At 41.8% G+C, this 22,352-nt stretch overlaps 1 long non-coding RNA gene across 1 annotated transcript in view; it reads left to right on the plus strand.

Moving 5' to 3' along the window:
* The first annotated feature begins 360 nt into the window (after positions 1-360).
* LOC147829260 (uncharacterized) overlaps positions 361-22,352 on the plus strand; it is a 205,734-nt gene continuing 183,742 nt past the window's right edge. Inside the window, exons 1-2 of the long non-coding RNA XR_015449363.1 lie at positions 361-586; positions 2,600-2,680. This is a non-coding gene — a long non-coding RNA (uncharacterized LOC147829260). The remainder of the gene's footprint in view (positions 587-2,599; positions 2,681-22,352) is intronic.

A 22,352-nucleotide genomic window follows, 5' to 3' on the forward strand; every position in this document is an offset into this window, starting at 1 on the left:
CCTTTGGGCCTTGGTGGTGTCAGATGCTTGAACAGCTGAACAAGAAAAGTCTGGGCAACCCCCCTCGCCCCATGATGACCACGGGGCTTCTGAGAGCCTGGGGAAATTGGGTCTGGCCAGTGTCCTCCCAGCAATGACCTTGGGCTCCACAGCTCCGTTAAGTTCTAACTTTGGTTGCACACTGGCATCACCTAGGAAGCTGAGAACCTTCCTTCCATGAGCCCCTGCCCCTGGACTCTGGAGTTGGAAAGCTCCCCAGGTGACTGTAATGTGTGGTGCGCCTGAGAAGCACCACGAACCCACAGGCAACAGACCTAAAGGACGCGCAGGTGCTCCTGCTAGCCTCGCCTTTCTCCTCGCCTCAGTCTCACACTCTCAGCTGGAGAGGATTCTGCTCCCAGCTGCCCTGGATATGCATCATGCGCCCAGCGTCTCCTCCCATCTACACCCCAGCAAGAAGGACGAGCTTTCTGAAGTGAGTCCAGCACTGTCCGGAGCCCCTGAGACTCAGAGAAATTCGTAATACATTTCACGTCACACCCACCTGCTCTCCGCTGGGCCAGACGAGAGGGAGTGACAAGCTTTGGTGAGGACCCATGCTGGCTCCTTTTCATCTCCTGGGGGCAGTGAATCACATGGTCTGAATGTCCTCGTGAGGCTTGTGGGATCAGAAACGTGATTCAGTTTTCTCCTTAGAAAGTTTTACATGGGGTCTGGGAGGCTAGACCTAGAACTGAAATGACTTTTGACTTTGAGAGGAACTTTACCAAAATCAACTTTTAAAGGCTGCTTCTGCCACTTGCATGTATTTCCAGAACAAAAGACAGAAATGATAATAAGAAGGTTTAATACAAATTCCAGTTAAAGATAATGTGTGCTTGTGGTTAAAGATCAAAACAAAAATGCCCCAGCCCTCCAATCTTGTCTTTTTCCATCAGGTGTTTCCTGGAAAGTGACAGTTGTAAGCAATTACTTTTCTATTCTAGTCATCTTGGTCCTTCTGTACCTTTGGTCCTGCTTGTCAGACTTCTTCTTGAAACTGTTTCCTCTCTGGGCTCCTGGTTCTTTAACTGCCAGAGACAGTCTTAAGTACTCTCCTCTCCCTTGAGCAGGGAAGGTCTCAGGAGCCCAGCCTGGGCTTTAATTTCCGACAGAACTACCCTGTGGGGCAACACCACTTGTCCTCGTCCCCTCTGGCTTACTTTTCCCTCGTACTCCAGCACTATCTGTGTAGCTCTGGTTTTATCACTCTGAGCACCAGGTCCATATTTTCGTGACTTGCTGACTTTCTCAAACGTCCTACAGTAGGTCCTGCAGAAACCACGAATTCAACAGGTCCCAAACTGGACTCATTGTTCTTTCCCACAACCGATATTTTCTGGACAGCTACTCTGTGCCAGACACACAAGTCTGGAGACTCAGAAGAAAACAAGACTAACACCATCCCTACCTTCATGCAACTTAGGCTCCCAGTGGGAGAAACTGGCAGAAAGCTAGATAGCATAATGTCAGGAACAGATAGATATGTTGAAGAAAAATAAAACAAAGTTAGGGGCTGGAGGGTGGTGGTGGCTGCATTTTAGGGAGGAGACCCAGCACAGCCTGCCCCAGGGAAGTGGCCTGCAGCCCGGACTGCAGTGAGGCCACACTGGTGCTCCCAGCAGGGCGTGTTCTAGGCAGGACTTTCTCCAGATTTGCTGATCCGTCTACCAGCCCCTTCATGTCTCAAGCTAGGAATTTGTGTGTTTATGTATTTCTTCCTCACTCTATCCCTCAACATCATAAAACTTGTCAGAATCAAGGAATCTATAAAATGATCGCTGAGTTTATGATTTTGTGGGATGGTGAGGGAGGGATACATACTCACCTCAATTTCTGTGAAAACCTAAAGGAAAGGTTTTCCTCTTTGGTTTGTCTCCATGGCTTCTACTTGTATCCAACTTTTCATTTTCTCCCCATCTGGATAGCTCCTGTGGATCTCCTGTCCCTTCCGTCTCTCCGTCTCCCACAGTAGTGATGGACCCGCTGCATTCATTGAGTCCTCACAGTGGCTCCCCAGCTGCCCTGAGCGGCCATGACCAGGTGCAAATTTCTGCACTGGGCACGGGGGCCTAGGTCCTCACCCTGTGTCCAGCCTCATTTCTCTGCAGAGCAATAATATGACCTTGCTCTCCTTGTTATACTTAGCAGTTCTCCACAGGCGCCGTTCTTCTTTACTCCTGGGGCTGTCTTGCTGCTGCTCTTCTCAGGGCAGCTTCCTCTGTTGTTTGCCTGGAGAACTTGGCTCCTCCTTCTGGGGACCCCTCTGATGCCCTAGAACTGTTGAATGACCTGTCCTCTTACTGCAGCCCGAGCTCAGCCACTTTGACTTACCTAGCTCTTCTGCCCCCACATTATTTAATCACAGAAGCTTCAGCATAGGATGAACAATAGAATCCTTACTGAATATATGAAATGTAATACACATTTTAACATGCTAGATTGTTGTATAAATAAAAATGACAGTTACAGTACTTCTTAAATATGAGTTACTGTTCTGAATACTTTATGTATATTAACTCAGGTAAAACTCATTCTGGTTCTTTTTTTTTGGTGCCAGGGATTGAACTCAGGACCTTGAGCTTTTGAAGCAAGCGGCAGAACCACTGAGCTAAACCCCTGGCCCTCTGGTTCTTTTGAGGTAGGTGGATCATCCTCATTTTACAGATGAAGAAACTGAAGGGCAGACAAGTTCAGTATATGTCCCAAGGTCACACATCATCTGTTGGCTTCAGAGTTCATGCTCATGACCCTGATGCTCCGCTGCTTTTCATAACATTAGAAACTATTTTGAGTCCTGTTAAAAGAAAAATCTTTTTAAAAATTGCAAAGAGCAAATTTATTTATTTAGAGTCATCTTTCTGCTCAACTATCAACAATAATTACTCCCAGAATAAAGAATGATTTCTTTGGGCTGGGAGGGAGGGGTGGAGAATGGGAGAACATTTCTGTGGATCCCACATCAGTGGAGAAATGACTTATAACAATTTGAGCATGTGGGAAAATTTGTGATGGATGACCATAGACCAGATGGTCCCTTCAGCCTAAGGATAGCTTGGAATCCTGAAACTATGTCCCAAACTCTAGTGTAGTCTGGGTGGATGGGGAGTTCATTGATTAAGCTCATTGAATTTAATTTTCTCCTTGCCTAATGGGAGCTCAGAAGGAAGTCAAATTACTTTATAGAAAACATATAGTACAATTACACAAGTTCTTGCACACACAGTTTAGTTTGTGGAATGATATTTATGCCCTCTATCCTTCAGAGTCTTGTTTTTCTCTAGATATATCCGTGATTTCTTTAAATTATTCATTTCAAAATTTTGTTGAGTGAAATTTTTAATAAAACATGTTTGAGCTCAAATCAGGCAAGGTCATCCTTGGAGAGCAATTATTATTTGATTTCTAGTCTCAGAATGGAAGAGGAGGAGAGTATTAATATACAAAAGCAAACAAACCACCAGATGAGTTAAAGGAATCCAAGTAGAGAAGTTTATCCTGTCGTTTGAAACCTCTTTCAAGTCTAAGAACTGAAAAGGCTTTTGATAAGTAGTGGATCTCATGTGAAATCAAGACATTTTTGGCTGTGGTTGTCTATGTTTTCCAGTGAAATTTTCCTAATATTCATTTTAATTAACACAAACACCTCTTGGCGTGCCATTTATCCATGGTCACTATTTAAATAGTTGCTGTGGTCAAGAATGAGTGCTAAAGCAGACTCAGTCAGAAGTCCAGGGGGTCTTGGAGTGACTGACTGAGTCTGATGTTCTTGCTCCAAAGCTCTGTTATCTAGCTCCCTAGCCAGAGTCTCCTGATCTCTGCCCTAGAGACAGAATTACTGTTAATCATTCAGGGAAGGTGTTGGAGGACTGTTTAAATATTTTGTTTAGTTAGCATATATCTTTTAGCATCTCTATGGTTTTCTAAGTGTACTACGTTTATTTATTCAACAAACACATGAATGTTTCAAATGCTCAACACACTTGCCGAGTGCCACAATGGGCCATTTATAGACAATGTAAAGATGAAAGAGACAGGGTTCTTGCCCTGTGAGAACTGTACAGTGCGGTAGCAGAGAGTGGCAGGTAAACCCCAAAATGAATCAAGAGTTAGGGGGACACTGTTGGTTTTCTGCTCAACAGCCACTCTGCATCTTCCTGGCTAATATGGCCACGATTAAAAAAGAAAAAGCAGCAATATATTCAAAGAAAGTTGTGTTCCATTCAAGGAACTATTGGTTTAAGCCAGTCATATACTCCTATTCCCCTTTGCCATGACTGGTTGCAATGGCCATGTGACTCTGTTCTGGGCAGTGAGACAAAAGGTAGAATCTTCTGGCAGAATTCCTGGAAGGGGGCTGGGGATTTAGCTCAGTGGTTCCGGTGCCTGCCTTGCAAGCTCAAGGTCCCAAGTTCGATCCCTGGTACCAAAAAAAAAAGAATTCTTCTTCTACTCAAAAATGAGAGGCAAGTGGTGGAATGCTTCTCCTCTCCCCACCTTTGTGTGTTTGAGGTGATGATGATTGGAGGCTGAGGTGCTTTATTTCTAACTTAGAGGAAGAGGTCAATGGGCAAATGGAAAAAGGCACGTTTTTGACAATAGAAAATCTAAACCACCCATACCGCTGGTGGCCTCCGTAATTCTTGTTCTGTGAGGTAATGGTGATAATAATCTCATTGTCCCAGCCATGTTAAGCCAGCCATTAAATCACTGGTACCTGAAAAAAAAATTACTGCATAGGTATCTCGATCAAGTTAGGCACAAATTCTTAAAGATTCTACAAACAGGGAGGAGCCTTGTCCGGGAGATCAGGGAGGGCTTCCTACATAAGGGAGACTTGAAGTATGTGTAGAGAGCCAGTGCAACTCATCAAGGAGAAAAGGCAGGGAAGGGCATGAGGAATGGCCCTGGCCTCTCTAGATGCATATATGGGTCATAATGCCTAGCTAGAGTCTGTTGGATGCTCAGTAGAACAGATTCATGGCGTTTGTGGACTCAACATTCATTTACCTATGACCTTTAAAGGGTCTGAAAGGTACAGCAACCTGTCATCTGTTCAAGACTTGAATCTCTGCCTTGGTGGCCTTGAGTCTTGGAAGCAGATGGGCCTAGTGGCAGCAAGCGACGTCAGAGCACACGGTGGAGCTTCCAAGGTCTCTGTTTCTTTTCTTCATACCTCGGTAACTTTCACAAAGCCTTGGAAATGTGGTTGTTTTATCAGTCCGGGTCGTATGAGAAGCAGATGCCAAGACAGGATTAACACTCCGGGGTTTTATTAGGGGAACCACCCGTGAGAGGGAGTGGGGGGATGCCTGAGAAACAGACTGCGGAGGAGGCGCTCTGGGTGGCTGCCTGCAGCCCCTGCCCTTGACCACTGTGTGCTCTAGGGAGGGCTCAGAGGCCACTAGGAGGTCCCCAACCAGAGTCCCCGCTGTCTCCTGACACCCAGGAACGCGCCTGCCTCAGCATCTCTGCTGAAGTCAAGCAGCTGGTAAAGACAAGGTCTTGGACCTTGGAGCACAGCCGCCCCAGTATCCTTGTCTGCAGCTGGAGCTTGGCAAGGTACCTGAAAAGATGTGCTCAGTTTCATCTCAAAGTTTTATCTAGAAACAACAGCAGCAGCAGCAACGACAACAACAATAACCCTAAAACCAAAACTAAAAAATGTATAATTTTTTTTCTCCCACTGCTTACACTGGTCATATACCAGGCAGCAGAAGTAAACAACAACAACAAAAACAAAAATGTATTTTGTAGGTAAAGTTCATTGCCTTTTTTTGTTCGCGGAGCTCTTTTAGAACCTGATTCCAGCTATGCACTCTCCTTGGAACGATTCCCACATCCAAAGGCCCCCCGGGTGAGCCTGACTGCTTGGTCTCCATCAAGTTCCGAGACCTGCAGCTTTCCCACAGCTGGCTCCGCAGTGGTCACTGGGGCAGCCACTCCACAGCCCTCCACGTGTGCACACCCGGGGCCTCCACTGGGCGTGTCCTGCTTCTCAGACAGGCGCATGCGTGCTCCAAAGGCCGGGTGGCTGGGTGAGAGTTGTTAGGGCTCGCTCTTCCCGGCCTCTGTGGGTTCACCTTTGGGTCTCAGCGCGATCTCTGAGTCCTCCCTGCGTGCGGACCTGAAGCGCCCGAAGGAGGAGATGACTGTGGCGTTTGCACCTTGCCCATCACCTTGCCCACCTGGTCAGCACAGCCTCCTCCCACCTTCCTCATCTCCAGTGAGCCCTTTGCCTAAAGTCTGGGGTTCACAGTAATCTGGATCGCATCCTTAACACTTCAGGGGATGCGCCTTGTTTTTATGCTCCCCTCTGACCCTTGGGCTCACACAAGCATAAGAATCATGTACAGGTATAACACACACACACACACACATACGTACACACACATACATACACACACATACATACAAACTCGCTCACACCCAGTAGTGAAAATACACATGCAATTGTTTCTCATTAATCACTGTAGGAATATCGAATACAGAACCATTGCTGCTTGAGGAAATATATACACATATATAGATACGTATAGAGAGAGATCTTTTGCGGAGTATCATCTTCAATTCTCAAACCAACTTGTCTAAGTAGATTCTGTTTTTGTTAGTTTTTTCAAGAGAAAATGGGGCTCCAGAAGTAGCAAGACTTACTTGTTTGAGGCCCCACTTACAGGTGCAGAGAATGGGATTCAAACCCGGTTCAGCTGGCACAGGGCAGGAGCTTCTAGCACTTCCCCCTCTGCTGTCTACACCCTCTGCCTATCTCAGCACCCGAGCTGAAGCCAGAAGGCCAAGCCTGGTTCCACTTCAGCCAGCACTGGGCTTGGTGGGGCATCCACAAATTTTCACCACTCGGTGCTTGTCTGTAAATGACCATTAAAGCATACAAGTGTAGATTTGGAGGTTGAAAATAAATTGCAGACACTAGGCAAATGTATAACTATAAAATCCCCAAATAATGAAAATGCACTGTAAGCAGTTAAAAAAAAGAATATAAAGATGTACACAAGAATATGCAGTTAAAAATATGTCTCTTTCCTTCTTTCATTGGGCTTCCCAGTTCTTCCAGCCCCTTACTTCCCAAATCCTCAGAAAACTGCTCTATAGCTCTCTGATTGAACCTTGGAGGTTACCAGCTAATAGCACTTTGGGAGAAAAGAGTGGTGAAGAATAGGAGATTTGAGTTTGAACATATCTACCTTCAAAAACACGTAAACATGAGCAAGTTATTCAAACTCCCTAAACCTCAGTTTCTACTCCTTGAAGATGGAGGCCATAATTTTGTCTCCCATGTGGGCTGAGGGGATTAAGCACCTCTGTATGTAAAGTGCTTGCCACTGTAAGACAGCAGGTTGATAGTCATGATCTTTGCCTGGAAAATACTTCCTGGAAAAGCCTTCGAAGTCTACAAGGTGCATCTGACTTTCCCTGTTCCCCTGCCTGCTGCTAACCACCTGTCCTCAACCTCAGGTCCAGTTTCACAGAAGAATCTGGCCATAGCAAAGACTTGATCAGCCATAGCCTCTCTATGCATACCAAGCCACCACTTCCTGTTAGAGGATGGAGGGGAAGGGTCTTAAGGACTTTTTCAGGACCAGTACAGATCAGGGCTTAGCTTTAGTTGTAGCTCCAGAACACAGAGAGGAAACAGGAAGCTATACACTAAAGGAGGAGAGAGGGGTATTTTAAAATTCAAATAACAGGGCAGTGTCAACTCCCCTGATTTACCCCCCAATCCTGCACCCAGGTAGAAATCACCTTATTGGAGAAACCAGTTTCATTGCAGGAAAACTCAGTGCTCTGCCTTTCCCAAAACATTTCAGGCATTGAACCTACTTGAAAGGATCTATGGGAAATTGATTTCCTTGAAAGAATGAAATAGCTTTCCCCCTAGCAATTGAATTCTTTTCCAGTATGTTCACTTTAGTAGACGTGCTACCATTGGCAGAACCTTTAGGAAGGATTTAACATGCAAGCTACCCTTCATTTAAAGAAAGTTGTATCTAAAAAAAAAGAAAGTTGTATTTGACTCAAGTTTTTCCTGTAGTTGATCAGCTACTATATAAATGAAATTAAAAATAAAACAGAAGACCCTGTCATGGGGTTGGAGTTTGTATTTGAATCATTTAACTGTTTTACATTCTTATGGGTGCTAAGAATACTGATATTTTCCTGATTTGTGAATCTTTGAGATTTAATTTCTATTGATCTCAGTGGGAAAACAGCATGTACATCACATTTTTGTTTTGAGAAGGTCTTCAGAGGCTTGTCTGCCTTCTTAAAGAAAAATGAGAGCCCTCTTTTCTTCACTTGCTCCGAAGCAGCTATGATCATGACTGTAAACTCAGATTTCTCAGCATTTTATATTTTATTTAAATGGGTGCTTGTGTTCTTTCTGTATCATTGAACTTTTTGTTAAAAAATATGTGGCAAAATTATGTGCCCTCAAAACACGCGAGTTGAAATGAAGGGAAGTAATATCTATTCTGGTCATTGAACAAGTAATTCTTTTCCATCTTTGGAGTCTCGCTCTCAGTCTCTACTTGGGAGAGTTGAGCCTTTTGGCTCATTATTTCAGGATTCCTGACATTACTCAGGCACTTACCACCCACCTTCAAGTTCCATGTCAAGGTGCAAAAATAAAGTAACTGCTCACAACCTAATTTCTTTTGGCCTGTATGAGTTCACTAAAGGTAATTCTTTCTTGGCAGTCTGAAAGCTCTACCTTAAGAACTCAAAAATATTTTCTGCTTTTAGATCTCAGTGAGATGAATTGAGAAAGTTTCATTTAACTGCTTCTCTCTCTCTCTCTCCCCCTCCCTCTCCCTCCCTCCCCCCCTCCCTCCCCCTCCCTCCCCTCCCTCCCCCTCCCTCCCCCTCCCTCCCTCCCTCCCTCCTTCCTTCCTCTCTCTCTCTAACTGGAGTTTGAATCCAGGGACTTTGCACTGTGCTACATCACAGCCCTTTTTATTTTGAGACAGGGGCTCACTAAATTGGTAACTTTCCCAGGCTGGGCTCAAACTTGTGATCCTACTACCCCAGCCTCCCAGAGTACAGGGATTACAGTCATTTGTGTGCCATCATACCTGCTTTATAATTTAAAAAATGTAGAGATGAAATGCTTTTTGGTTCACCATATTGCAATAAAACTTTTTGTTGTTATTGTTGTTTTTTTCCAGTACTGGAGATTGAACTCAGGACCTTGTGCTTGCCAAGCAGGTTTGGTGCCGCTGAGCTACATCCCCGACCCCCTTAGAGTGTTTATTTTTTTCTGTACAACTTTTTATAATATGTTAATATGAACTCATCATTAGATCATCTGTCCCTGCCCTACTCTTGTGATCAATGACACTTTATAGAGAAAACACCCCCCTCCTATGCCAAATGATGATTTCTTCTGGTGGCATGGAGGAAGCTGGGATCTATATGAGGGAAGGAGAAATATGGTTCCTGTTTGGGATGCTTACTGTTTGGCTAGCAAGAACACACATGGAATTGTTTGCAACAATATAGAAGTGATAAATATGGTTGTGGTTTGGATAAGTGGTTTTCACGCTGGTTTTTGGACACAACACACATGTGAGCTGAAGTTTACATGATACCCACCCATCAGGGTAATCATGCTTAATCTAGTTCTTTAGGAAGTAGCTCCAGCCCTACCCGTTTCTCACTTATTCAAGAAAACCATACCAGTATGTAAAAGATATTTTGGAACCAGTCTCCACTTATTTAAAATGCCAGTTATTGAAAAAGTTTAATTCTTTATCATTTAATAACTGGGAATTTCTCCTCCTTGAGAAGACACAGTTGAGAAGTTGAGGTGTCTTGATTCATCCAGGCACTGCCCCAGTGACTCGCACCCAGGCAGTGAGCAGAGAGAGCTTTAGTGTCTTGGCTCTGCTGCTTAGGACTAGGGAACTTACTTTCCACTCTGCCTTGGTTTTCTCATCTGCAAAATGGAAATGATTGTATTTACTACTTATGTTCAGTGAGCCAGGAATAGAAGCTGTATTATGCTCCAGATACTATGTTAAGTATTTCGTATGTTAGAAACTGAATAATCTTTAGGAATGCACTCTGAGATCTTGTTAGGCCCATATTATTAGAGGGGAAAATGGAGGCAGAGATGTACACTGCATGGTCCAAGGTCACATATGGAGGAGCTGTATATACCCAGGTATGTGCCTGGGTCCAGAGCTGCAGATCTTGCCTCTTTGACCTAAGTGTTGCCTAGCACAGCCTTGGTACCTAGCCTACTAGGTGGGGATGAGGTGGGTGGGTGGTAGTGGTGATGTTATGTGCTTTGCAGGGCTCAGCGCAGAAGGTAATAACACATGACCTGAAAGGTAATAAAATAGAAAACTTTTACCTTGCAATCACCAAGTCTCTCTGCTGACACTAATACTTTTAATTTGGTGTTTAATGTTGTAAGACCTTCAGAGGTGCCAAAGCACATAGGGAGCAACAACTTGCTGAGATTCTTTCCCAGTCAATCCCAGTTTCTCAAGGTCCATAACCCCAGGCCTCAGTGATGATGACGTCCCCTGTGGACTGCCGCCTTGAGGGCCATTCTGTAGCTGGACCAGGGTGGGCAATGACTGGCCCTTGCAGAGTACATAGACCAAAGGGAACTTTGGATTCTCAGCTTTTCACAGATTTTGAAGATTTCTCTCACTGTTCTTGCATGGATAAAGCAGAAGATCATCCTCTTTGGACCATGGTAATATTGCAAACCAATACATACTTTTGTTTTTTAATCTCTGTTTTTGGTGGTGAGCAATAACATCAAAGTGCTACATCAGGGACTAACTACAGTATTTTTTCTTTGTGGATAATTTAAGGATCTTTTTTGAGGGCTCCCTGTAGATTTAAATCATATATGCCCAGAGTCAACACAACACGGTCACATTGTAGGGAAATGACATTGGTTTGTACCATGGGAGGTCACATTTACATTTGATGTGGATCTGTAATCATTGCCACATGTGGCCACAAACCAACCCAAATCCTCCATCACAGGAGATGTGATTATGACTTTAAACGCACTCAGAGCAAACAGTAGGCGATGAGATTAAATGAAACTATAATCAGGATTTCTTGCCTCTGAGGTTTTCATTGAGTAATTAATTCAATTTCAGAAGCACTTACAGGTACTCTCTGGGGATTATTTCGGTAAGAGCAATGACATGTACTTTGTACCATCTTGCCAGAGGTTTCTTTGATTGCATCTGCTCTGCATGCTCCTTCTTGCCAAGTCAGGGCGACACTAGACTCTCATGTCTATTCCCAGTGTGTGGCTCTGTGGTGGAGGACACTCATTGATCCTGGTGTTTTTTTCAGGCCCTATGTCTTCGGTGGAGTCAAGAGAACAGAGACTGGGGCTGACTAGTGCAGATAGCTAAGTCAGGTGGCGACTGATAGGTGATTAGAAAGGGACCAGGCCCACGATGGCGTCAGAACAGAGACGAGGCAAAGCAGGTCTGTAGTCCAGGGCTGAGGTGACAGAAACCAGGCCCCAAGATGGAGACAGGATGTGAGCCTCCCCAGAGACAAACTCCAGCTCAAGGCTGCACCTAAATAAAACAAACAGGGAGAAACAATGTAACAAACATGTAGCTAGATGACCAGAACATCTGACTTTTGCTACCCTTTCCAGAAATGCCTTTGTTCTTCTCCGCACTATATACCCTTGCTATGCACCATGTTTTTGTATTGGATCAATATTACCTAAGTGACTGTACTTGTAGCCCTATAGCTTGACTATAGTTGACCCAGAGTGACCTGTGATGTGGTTTTACTGTATAAAACCCCCTAGACAAAGAGCCTCAGAGGCATCCCACTTCCAGAACCCCTCCTGCCTCTCAGGAGCTTCCTCTTGCTGAAACTTGCCTACTCTTCACCTCCTTTGTCCTCAGTCTTTTCTTTGGTATCGGGAGACCCAAACGCAGCACATGACATCTGACAGGTTGGGAGTTACTCCCCGTAACAACTGGATGCTGCGTCTTTTTAATGAGGGTGGCCTGAAATAGCCAGGAAACAAAGAAGTTTATAGAAGATGCCGAACAGCACTGGCAGTGGTAATCTCAGAGAAGAAACAGAAGAGAGTCCAGAGATTTCAGGAGTGTCTAGGATTTAGCAGAGATGCTTCCCAAGACAGTTCTTGTCTTGTGCATGAATAAAGGGAGCTAAGTGAGGGGATTCTGTTTTGTTTTTCTAAGGCGAGGGGTCTGATGTGTTAGAGAAGGGTGAGTGCTTTCCTTTGTATTAGTCTTATTTCTCTTCTCAGTAAAGTTTCGTTTCACTTTGCTTTTCTTTATTTTTCCTTATTCCTTTATTTTGTCTATATTATTTGTTCCTATCTAATTGACTTTATACTTCCTTGCTTATGTGCCTCTTGTCTCCTACCCCCTGTAAAATATGAGTCTCATAAGACCAAGGGCCCTGTGTTTGGTTCTCTCCTACACACCCAACACTTTGTACACTGACCAGCGGACAGTGACAATAGGAGTGGATGATACCTAGCGTTTATTGAATGTCTACTGTTTGCCCTACAGTGTTCCAACACATTTGACATTACCGTGGCTCCATCTGTGCAACAGCTCTTGGAGATAAATAATATTCTTATTTTCCATTTTACAAATGAGAAAATGAAGCTTAGAAAAATTAAGCAAATTTTCCCAAAGCCGTACAATTGAGAAGTGGGAGACTCATGATGCAAGCCTAGTTCACGGTTTCCAGAATGTGCAGCTACTCACTCGCCAGGCAGCTGCCTGTCCTGTGGGCAACATACCTTCCGGGCCTGTTTCCTGCTGTGCCCTCCCCCACCAATACATACCAGGCTCGCAATGATTTTCTTTTTTGAGTAGATGAATTTTCATCTCAAAAGGTAAAATTCCTGGCAAAGGGGACAGTGGTCATGGACAGAAACAAAGCCCAGGCAAGTTACAGGGCTGGTTTTTCTCACACAGCCATGTGGGCTCTGTTGCTCTTCATGGCAATGTGGAGGCTGCTTGTATCCCTCATGATCCTTTCTTCACCTTCTGTCTACCCTCTCTTCACCCATGGGTGCATCACTGGATTCAGAGGGCTCAGCTCTGGGAGAGGCCGCCAGGACAGATCTGCCCTAGTCCATAGAGCTAATCCCTGTGATGTGCAGCTGAGTCAGTGGTGCCTGCAGAGTGGGTCTGTCACAGCTGCCCAGCCCTCAGTGTCCTGGATCTCATCAGAGGCCCCCCAGGCTGTTTGGCCCAAGAACTGTGTGGACTCCATGACTCATGTGGCACCCACTAGATGTCCTGCATGAGGTGCGCTCTTGGGGGCCAGCCTCCGACTTCCCTTCTCTCATGAACTAAAAGTACAGTACTCTAAGATATGTGTGTGAGTGTGTGTGTGTTTTTAGTTATTGTGACTGGGCTCAGAAAGTGTTTGGATTAGACTTTGAAAGTTAGGTACAAAACTTTCAAGATATTTTGATTTCTCTTGTTGCCACACAGATGTTAGGTTGTAAGAAAATCCGAAGTAGCTTTGGAAAAGAACACTACCTGTGTGTGTGTGTGCTTGCCTACCTGGTAGTCAGGAAAGGGCGGGAGGTGGATGTCCAGCCACAAAGCCAAGTTTCAAGCAGCAAAACACAGACGTGCAGAGGTGTGTCTCCTGTTGGGACTGTCAAGCTTCACAGGCCCTTAATGCGCAGTGGGTGACGCTACACTTGGCAAATGTGCTGGTAACTGTACCACCCTGACTCCCACACAGAGGCTGCCTTGGGAATGAGGTTGCTAACCACAGCTGAGGGAAGGCCTTTCAACTAAGAAGGAAATAAACAGAATAAAGGAGGCCTTCATTTGTGGGCACCTGACAAGCTGAATCCTGTCTCTCTTACTAAGGAGTTAGTTTTAGAATCAGGGTATGACATAAACCCATAAAACTGAACAAAGAAAGAGAAGGGCTGCTTCACAATTAAGTTCTGATAAATAGAAAGGGTGCCTGGGGACTGTTTCATACTTTCATGCAACAGGGAGGTGTGCAATAGTATAAAACCTCTTCGACAGGAAAATGTCCTTATTACTTATCACATATTCTAGGGAAATGTCCTTCAGGCTTTTTATTTTGTCAGTGTTTTTGTTTTTTAAACTTTCTTGCTGTTTTAAATTCTGAAGTTCTTATGTCTTGATAGTTCTGGTTCCTTGAAAAGGTGGTCAAGACAAATGTGTTTAATCTTTGAACAGCCATGAACCCTTTAGATTTTCAGACCAGAGTAGTTCATTTAGTTACTTGTTAATAAAAGGACAAAAAAGGACAAGGATCCCTTCCTTCTTGAAATCTATATTTTTAAAGAAAGAAGACCATTAACAGTAGACATAATAGAGAAGTAAAGTATGCAGGAAGTTACAAGGTGATGTGTGTTATGGATAAAGAAAAGTTGAATGGAGAAAGAAGCCTCATAACAATTTGTATTATGATGACCAGATTAGGGCTCACTGAGAAGAGGACATTTGATCAATATTGGAAAGAGAGCGAGATGTGTGGAACGTGGGAAGAGCATTTTAGGGACACCAAAGACGAGCATGTGTGATGACAGTGAAGACCTGTGGGTGTGAGTGAGTGGTGGGATTTAAGGATTTAAGGAGAGTTGTAGCATCTTTTAAGTCCTTTAAGAACTTTGACTTTTATTCTGAGAGAAGAGGGAGCTATTGTATGGCTTTGAGCTTAGCGGTAACTTGGTCAGACTTGTTTAGAAGCTTAAGCCGATCTGCACCCTGGACTGGCAGTAGTAGCATTAAGGACACCTATCTGAAGGCTGTTGCAGTAATCTAAGTGCTTCAGTTATCCATTGCAAAACACACAAAGGATGTTGGAATTGTAACTCTTGATCTTTTACTCTGTAGGTGATTGGAGGCACTTCTTGTAACATCTGTGGGTTTCATCTTCCACATTTAATTATATATGGTGGTTATACTCACCTGCTACTCTACATGAAGTTAAAACTTAAATAGTTTATGTGATTAGCCAAAGTTTTCTTAGCTAGTGTGTGATATTGATAGGGAAATGAACATCTAAACTTTGGCTATCTGACTCAATTACCTATTGCTCTTAGGCTCCGGAGGACACCAGAGGGTAAAGTGGCTGAAGCTATTCTAAAAAAAGTGCCAACCAGATACGAGTATAACACGATCACCAACGTGCACACAAGAATGCAAATAACTCAGATGCAAAGAATATTCATTCCAGAACATGATGCTCATGTCAGTTTTCCTGTGTGGAGCAGTGCAGGAAATAAGACAGCCTTCTGTCTTTCCACGTGTTTCCACAGGGGTGGAATCAGGAATTAATTCTTCCAGTCATTTGCTTGCTTCTGTGAAGTATGGCAGTACTTAGATACTCCTTGGAATAAAATCACATGGATTTCGATCTCGAGCTTCATAAGTGGGTCTGGGGAAGAAAAGATAGTTTAGGAACAGATGGAGAGTTTGACTTATGTGGGGCTGGATCTGTTTTTAACCAAAAAGGCATGTGGCTGTTTTGGAAGTAAAGTGGCTTCCCAGGACTCTGCAGCGGAACTACATCTGGATCTAAGTGGAATCCATCAAAGCCTAGGGAGTTTGGAGTGAAGCTTATAGGCTAGGCCAGGCTGGCTAGCAGTGGGGCAGATAGAAGGAGGTGAGTCTGCAAAGCCACAGTAATAGAACAGAATAAGGCAGAAGACTTGGTTTTACATGGCTAGTGGAGACAGCACAGCCTTAATACTAATGTAGACATTCTAGTTTGCTCAGGAGCACTTTCTTTATATTGCTCTCTCCCCCTACTTTTATTTTTACACTATCTGTATTAGTACATTTTAAAGAGGTTTCTTTAAACCATGTAGTTGATCTTTGCTTTTCTATGTAAACTAGCCATCTCTGTCTTTTAACTGGAGAGTTTAGGTCATTTATACTTAATTTGATTGATGTTAGGACTGGTTTAAAATTTTCTATTTTGGTATTTGTCTTTAGGTATACCAGTTATTCATTTCCTTATTTTGTCTTCTTTTGGATTAATTGAGCATTTTTCAGGATTTAATTTCATCTCCACTATTGCCTTATTAGCTATACTTCTTTGTTTTACATTTTCTTTCTTTTTATCTTTTCTTTTCTTTTCTTTTTTTTTTTTTTTGGTACCAGGAATCAAACTCAGGACCTTGTGCTTGCCAGGCAGGCATGGTGCCACTAAGCTAAATCCCCGGCCCTTGTTTTACATTTTAAAAAATTATTCTGGGATTAAAAATATATAGCTTCTTAGTGCATCATAGTCAACTGTGAAATAATATGGTATTACATAACTTCACATATAATGCATGAATCTTTAACAGAAAACTATTATTTCCTCTTTTCATCCTTGATGCTATTGCAGTCATAACTTCTATCTCTACATATGTTAAAGATGCTGTTATTGTTTACATTTAAATAGTTAATTATCTTTAAATGAATTAAATATTGTAAATAAGAGTTTTCTTATTTACCCATATATTTACTGTTTTTACCACTCTTCGTTCCTTTGTGTGACTCAGATTTCCATATGGTATGATTCTCCTTCTGCCAAAAGATGTCCTTTAATGATTCTTATAGTGCTTAGCTGGTAGAATTTTCTTAGTTTTCACATTTCTCAAAAATGTCTTTATTTTGCCTTCATTTAAAAAAATATTTTCACTGAGTATAGAATTCTAGATTGATATTTACTTGTTCTTTTTTATTATAAAAGCACATTTCATAAAATTTACCATCTTGACTAATTTTAAGTGCACAGTTCATTTTTAAGTATGCAGTTCAGTAGTTTCACATATTTACATGGTTGTAAAATAGATCTCCACAATGTTTTCATCTTGAAGAACTGAAACTCTATGCCCATTAAACAATTCCCCTTTATAGCCGCCTCTCAGTCCCTGGTAACTACCATTCTATTTTTATTTTTATGAATTTGACTATTTTGTATACCTCATATATGTGGTGTCATAGAGTACTTGTCCTTTTGTGCTGGACTTCTTTTATTTAGCACAATGTTCTCCAGGATCATCCATGTTGCAAGATGTGAAAAGGTTTCTTTCATTTTTAAGGCTGGCTAATATACATACATATATAGTACATCATTTATCGACTCATCCAGTGGTGGACATTTGGCTTGCTTCTAGATCCTGCTTATTGTGATTAGTGTTGCTATGAACTTGGTATGCAGGTATCTGAGACTCCACTTTAAATTCTTTTGTATGTATACTCAGAAGTGAGATTGCTTGATCATATGTTAGTTCTATTTTTTGTATTTTGAGGAACTGCTACACTGTTCCTTAGAAATTACTTCATTTAAACCCCACCAATGGTTCCTAGGGATTCCAACATCTCCACATCCTTGCCAACACATGCTGTCTTTTCTCTTTGTTTTCAGAGTAGCTGTCCCAATGAGTTTGAGATGATACCTCACTGTGGTTTTGATGTGCATTTTTCTGATGATTTGTGATGTGGAATATCTTTTCATATGCTTGTTGGCCATGTGTATGTCATCTTTGGAGAAATAGCTATTCAAGTCCTTTTCCCATTTTAAAATTTAAATCTATAATTGTTTGGTTTGTTGCTGAGTTGTAAAAGTTCTGGATATAAACTCCTTATCAGATACCTGATTTGCAAATACCCTCTCCCATGCTATGTGTTGCCTTTTTAATCTGTTGATTATATCCTTTGGTGACCAGACATTTTTAAGTTTGGTGCAGCCACATTTGTTTATTTTGTTTTTGTTTTCTGTGATCCTTTGTTTGTTCTTTCATTCAGCACTTTAAGATGCTCGTCTTCTGCTTATGTAGTTTCTAAACAGAAGCCTGTTTATTCTTTTTTCTCTATTTAATGTGACTTTTTCCCTCAGGCTGTTTTTATTTTTTTCTCTATTATTGGCTTCAAATGACTTTTACTATGTCAGACTTCAGCCAAACCGCCTTCAGTGTGGTGGTTTTCTTTGTACTTTTCTTGATTGGGGATGGCTGGACCTCTTAAATTTGTGGAGTTAGGGTTTTTTGTCAACATTGGAATATTTAACCATTATTTATTAAAAAAAATATTTTTTACCTCTTTTCTTTTTCTTTTGGAACTTCAATTATCCTTGTGCTAAAATTCTGAATCTTATGCCACAGATCACTGAGGCCCTGTTAATTTATTTTTCCTTTTTAATTTTCCTCTTTATGCTTTATTTTGGATAATTTCTACTACTGTATTTAAAATCACTGATCTTTTCTTTTGTAGTTTCTAATCTACTATGAATTCTATCTAGTGATATTTTAATTTCAGATATAATATTTTTAATCTCTGATTCTATTGACTAATTTTTTCTTGGTTATGACCCATATTTTTTTCCTGCTTTTTTTTTTTTTTTTAAATTATACCCAGTAATTTTGTTTGGATCAGACTGTGGACCAGAATTAGCTGTTTGACTCTTTCAAAAAAGTTTTTAAGGGCAAATCTAGAGTGGTCTTATCCAATGACTAATTTGAACCTAACTTCTTGCATTGGTCCTCTGGGGTCTCTACTGACACCCATGTATCTTGGGGGGGGGTCTTTGTATTATCACTGTTGCGAATTCAAAGTATTCCTGGCCCCTTATCTGTGAGATCTAGAATTGTTTGGCTTGCAACCCCTCAGTATGTTTTCTGTTCTCTGAAGCTCTTCTTGGTCCTGTCTCATCGCGTCTCACACTCTACAAGTGCATATTTATATTCATTCACAGATTCTAGAGTTTTCTTATATTGATTTCTGGAGCTATTCTTCGATGTAGCTCCATTTTCTCAGTTTTCTGCCATGCAATTGATAGCCACCTTGGCTTCTGGAACCTTTCCTCTGTCTCTACTCAGGGAGATTGCAGTATAGATTTCCACTTCTTGCTCAGCACGTCAGAAATTGCCTTTAGGCAAAATCTTGGGCTATCATAGGATTCTATTTCATTTCTCTCTGGAATCATAGTTCTCTGTTGCCTGTTGTTCAGTGTCTGAAAATAGTTATTTCCTGTATTTGTTCGTCTTCTTAGTTGTTTACAAAGGAAGGATAATTTCAGAACTTCATGAATGGAAGTATTTTTTCCACAATTATATTGAAAACTCTCCTACCATAGACTTTGTGCATCTCTGGGACAGACACCTGGTAATGGATAGCACTTCATATAGGATTTTTGAAAGAGTTGAATTAATGAATGAAACCTGGAATTAGGTTGAATCACATAAAATTGATAACTTTTGATAATTTTTAACCTATATGATTTGTATTGATTGAACTTACTTATTTCTAATTTGGTTTAGTTAAGGGAGATAGACTTTAACAGAGTCAGGGTAAGGTCTCAGCCAAGGGTGGATGCTTTGTGTGTTAAATGATGTCTGGAATCGTGAATCTGGAAAAATTAGGGCATTTCTGTTCACTTCATTTTTCAAACAGAACATTCTAGGCCTATCTTTGTGGCTTTGGGCTTTTGGTTCAACTATATTTCTTTGGAGAAGATTGGATTTACAGTTTACTTAAGTACAGTAGTGCATCCTTGGTACTCTTCAGATCAAATGGAATTGTGTCCCAAGAAAAGAGATTTACAAGAAAAAACTTCAATCTCTTCCTCATCAGAAAATCAAGAACAGTGACCCAGGCTCCATGACGTGGATTGGGGTCTTTTGAGCAGGATTGTGATTGACCTCTTTGTCAGGAAAACAATCTTATAGGGATGTTACTGGCTTCTGAGTTCTTGGTTGTAACAACCAGGGAAGACAGAGGATTTGGTGACCTATGATAAAAGGATATAAAACTGCATTATTGACTCAGTGTTTAATTCACAAGTGGAAAATTAAGGATCATAAAAGCACAGCAGAGGATGATGAAGAAAAAGTTATTGTACTCAGAGATAATTACCCTTTGTGGTTTTAGTTGCATTGTTTCTTAGCATTATAGACAGAATATGTCACACACACTTAGAAAAAAAGTGTTTCACAGGCAACTAGATTTCAATGAATTTCCTTTAGCATCACAGAATACTTGCTTGTGAGAATTCTTCTGTCAGCTTCTGCAAGAGATATCAATGGGATGACCCGTAGTCCACTGGTTATGGCATCCTGGTTTCTTGGAGTGCAAATCATCCTAACATGCCTGCAGCAATGTTCACAATATAAGGTTGGATAGAAGATTTTTATGGGTTGAATTTTGTTCCCCTCAAATTTATGCATCAAAGCCCCAGCCCCTAATACCTTAGAGTTATACCTAAAGTTATGTAGAGAGATGATATTTTTAGATGTAATCTAATTGATGTGAGGTCATTAGAGTGGGCCTTAATCTAAGATGACTAGTGTCCTAATAGATAAGGAGAAATTTGAACAAAGAGATGTGCACAGAGGACAATATGAGGAGCCATAGGGAGAAGATAGCTATCTGCAAGCCCAGGAGAAAAGCTTGCAACAGATCCTTCCCTGAGAGCTTTCAGGTGGAACCAACCCTGTCAAACACCTTCTCTGACTTGTAGCTTCCAGAAGTGCCACACAATGGGTTTTTGTTGTTTTATCCACCCACTGTGTGATACTTTCTTGTTGCAGCCCTGGCAAGCTAATAAAAGGGTCTTGAGAACCACATGTAGACTGCTGAGAAGAGGAAGAAGCATGTGAGAAGCAGTGGGCCCCCAAAACCCCTTGGAACAATTAACTTGGTCAGGCCTGTCTCAGGGCCCAGCTCTCTGGGTTTCTGGGTTCATTCACTGCACACAACTAATAGTAGAGAAAAGCCCATGAAAATGGAAAAATGCTTCATTTCCAATTTGGTCTAATTGGGAGGGCATCTAATCGACCCCCTCTGAAGTGCACAGAACTGCTCCAATTTATAGACCTGGCAAAACAGAAGCCAGGGGATATCTACATGCATATTTAGCTAAACTCTGGCCAACTATTGAATCTTCCTTGGTGACAGGCCTAGAGGATGGCAATTCATACTCTTAGCATGAGGAAGCTTGGAGAACCAGTCTCTCTTTAATAAATACTCTAATTTTTAAAGATCCATTTGAACTTGGTTATAGCTGAGCAGAATGGGGCCAAGCAGCAGAGCTGGCCAGAGGTTCATTAAAGAGCATATTACTACTGCTCATCTTATGGGGAGGAATTTAGGAGAAGCAGAATAAAGCTTGAATTTTTTGTGTGAATTGTGAGATGTCTATGACTTCAAAAGATTATTTAGGGTTCATAAATGGTTTAGAAGAAAAGCATATGAACACTAACTTTTGTCATTGGTCCTTAAGAAACATCACATATTGCAAAATTATTTTATAACCTGGGCTCTGAAGGATTATGAGATGTATGGAGCCCAAATAAATCTTGTTATTTTAGTTCAGTTTTGAGGGCTTCTAGTGGTCTACCCTATTTCTCTCTCTGCCTCTCTGTCTCTTTGTCTATCTCTGTATGAATTATGTGGGTGCCAATGCAGATTTTTTCATCCCTGACTCATTGTTTTTACTTATTTACTTTCAGATTTTAATGAAAGATTTTATTGCATTTAAATGGAGACTTCCCAGATGTACTAAACAAAGAAAGATGTCCAGCTGTTACCTCCCAAACAGTGAGCCTTTATTAATGATGGAAGCAAAAAGCCTCAAGACACTTACTGGATGAGTGTCCGGGGCTGTTAGAGGGCCCAGGGCGGTCAGCAATCTGTTCTCATTGATGCCATTCCCAGTTCTCTGACCACTGGATTATTTAAAACTCACTTGGTCAGTGCCTCTTGACTTGATTACAACAGTTCCCAGGCTGTGAAGAGTTAAGCCAAAGAGGTTTTCATTAATTTTCCTTCTCTTTAGAGACTTGAGGGTTGCTGTTTCAAAGAAAGCTAGATACCACACTGAGCCAACTATTTGGCGAGAAGTTTCTCTTCTGGGAGAGAGCAGTTAGTTGAGATTCCAGCCTTTCAAATGTCAAATGTTACTCATTCCCGTTTTGGCTCTGTTGAGTATGTATAGTCCTTTTTTATTTTAATTTGAGAATGTTTGCTTCCACTGGTAGCTCAGGGAACTTTTACTTGCTGTTTGAATTCTAACCCTGGATCACAAAAGTATGACTAATCCTACTTACTGGAATTTCAGTGTTTTCATCAAGGCCACAGTTTCCACTTCCAATTTTATATAATAAGGGCAAAATCCCAACTGGCAAGCATGCTTTTTTTCTTTTTGGTTGATGTACATCAAAATATCTCCTGTGTTATGATAAAAAGGGATGTTTCATAATGGTGATTTTTGCAATTGAAAGAAAACTGTCTCCAAGGATATTTGAAGAGCAGATGGCTCATGATATG

This window comes from Heterocephalus glaber, unplaced genomic scaffold, assembly GCF_053883595.1.
Source record: "Heterocephalus glaber isolate CG9 unplaced genomic scaffold, H.glaber_assembly_v1.0 deba00000676, whole genome shotgun sequence".
Taxonomy (NCBI): Eukaryota; Metazoa; Chordata; class Mammalia; order Rodentia; family Bathyergidae; genus Heterocephalus; species Heterocephalus glaber.